The sequence below is a fragment of the Physella acuta genome, unplaced genomic scaffold (assembly GCF_028476545.2).
Source record: "Physella acuta isolate Inbredline_101_S28 unplaced genomic scaffold, ASM2847654v3 ptg000465l, whole genome shotgun sequence".
In the NCBI taxonomy this organism is placed as follows: Eukaryota; Metazoa; Mollusca; class Gastropoda; family Physidae; genus Physella; species Physella acuta.
In genome coordinates this window covers 83,651-85,818 of record NW_026731984.1, presented here as the reverse complement: position 1 = coordinate 85,818, position 2,168 = coordinate 83,651, and the positions used below count along the sequence as shown (strand labels likewise).

At 35.4% G+C, this 2,168-nt stretch overlaps 1 long non-coding RNA gene across 1 annotated transcript; it reads right to left on the bottom strand.

Annotated features, from left to right (window-relative positions):
• Positions 1–351: 351 nt before the first annotated feature.
• Positions 352–1,764, bottom strand: LOC131943717 (uncharacterized). The gene is made up of 3 exons (XR_009386934.1): positions 1,300–1,764; positions 732–956; positions 352–640 (listed from the first exon to the last, which is right to left on the bottom strand). It is a non-coding gene; the product is annotated as an uncharacterized LOC131943717 (long non-coding RNA).
• Positions 1,765–2,168: the final 404 nt, after the last annotated feature.

The window sequence follows — 2,168 nt, the reverse complement described above, 5'->3', positions numbered from 1 at the left end:
ATGTACCCCTGAACAAAAAACTTCAAAACAGGTCAAGTAAAATTTACAAAAAAATTGAATTAGCTTACAAAATAGCTACATAGAGGTACAGTATACAACTCTGAAAACATTTGCATATTACTAACATTACAAAAACAAAATAGTTACAGTAGGCCTAATCATTCTCTATTTAGAAAGCTGAAGAAAAATATGATGATCTGCCTTCAGCCTGAACTAGTTTCTGTTGGGCTATGGGTGAAATAACAGCCATCTTTCAGTATTACTAACTGTCATGTAATCCCATGATTGGGGCCATATGCCTAGATGCATGCAGAAAGACTTTCATTTGGGTTGAATCTATCATGTAACTGCTCAATATGGCATTTGTCGTCAGTTGCTAATAAACATTTTGGACAGCTTTGGCAACATGTTCTAAGATGAATGATGAACCTTTGTGAGATAGCGGTGTTGAATTATGTACCATGACACATTTGCCAGAAGCACCAGGAGGTTTTCCCTGTCTGTCAATCCTGGTGTGTGTCCTTTCATCTGTCAAAGGGACATGATTAGAAGGAGCTCCAACTTTCCACCTCAGTTCCCTGTACTGCCAGTCTTACTTGAAACTGCCTTCTTGAAGTAGGTCTGGAGATTTTTTCAGCTGCTGAAATGAGATTGAGACAATATACTGATCTATACATTCTAGCTATCAGAGTGATTTCAAGAATTCAAACAAGTTTGACAAATCCTAATACCTGCGTAAGACTTCCAATCTATCCACTCAGTGCATTACGGCGATTAGACTGCAGAAGCACTAAATTTTCTTTGCGATGGTTGGTGGAAGTAGTGTAGCTGCAACCGATGCATGTGCACTGAGATGCAGGTACTGTAGGTGCATCTAGTGCATCTGTGCAGTCCCAAGTGATGTGCATCAACCCTAGCAAGCTTGGCAGCACTAGCTTTGAGACTGCAGGCATTGACTGTAAAAATATTTAAAAATAATAAGGCATATTGTTATTTCTAGATCTATCTATTATTCTATTATAAACTATTGTTTGTATTTATAGACTCATATTTACCTATATAGATCTGGACTAGAATCTAAATTCTACTTCTAGATCTTGATCTAGGTTTTAGATTTAGAATCTCCAATCTAGATCTAAATCTAGTTCTAGATCTAGAATAGATCTAGATTCGAGATCTAGATCTAGAACGACTCATTATCGATAAGGAATAATAGTCCAAGTTTATTGATGAAAATACAATTAATAACTATATTTTAGAAAATAATTTCAGTAAAATAGTAATTAAATCAAATCTTACCGTAAAAAGAAGCCAACAAACAAAAAATATGCACTTATTTGATAAAAAAGAAGCACACAGGTTCGCAGATGTCGAGTAAAGGAAGTCATGCGCTGAGCAAAATAATAGCCCGTATCTCGGCAACGGCTTACATTTCGGTCATATGTCGCCTTGACATGAGCTAATTTTAGTAACTTACAACATGGCTTCGCCTGGTAACCAATGGGAATACAGCTTTTCTTATTTCCATCATGCATTCACCTCGCGATTTCTATTTTAGTATTTAAAACTAGGTCAATGTATTTAGGTTATTTAAATGAGGAATTGCAAGCCGGTCATTCTGATATACGGCTTGCTATGCTAGGTCGCTTAGTTAAGAATCGACAGGCATGTTTATGGAGGCCATTTTTCCGTAAATTTATATTTTTCCAGGCACACACACCTTCTTCAAATGCACAAATATGTATGAAAATGTCAATTTACAGTTAAAACGATAATGGCATTAGGTAAATAAGATGTTAATGTATAGAAATAAAAAATAAAAAAAAATCGAAAAAAAAAATAAAAATAAAATAAAAAATCAAGCTGAGTACGGTGTTGTAGCCCCTTAATGTAATTGAAACTACTCGATGCGAAGCGCGGTAAAAAAACTTGACGAAACTAGCTTTTTTACTTTCTCGTATATACGTAGTATAGAGAAAGTATTGTAATCGTGCAAAAAAAAAAAATCGAGATTTTTACAAATCTCGACGTTTTACACCTCACTGATACGGAAAAACATAATTTTGCAATCTTGTCCGTATGTCTGTGTGTGTGTGTGTGTGTCTGTCTGTGTGTCCGTGTGTAAACACGATAACTTGAGTACCGTTACTGCTAGGTTGATGAAATTT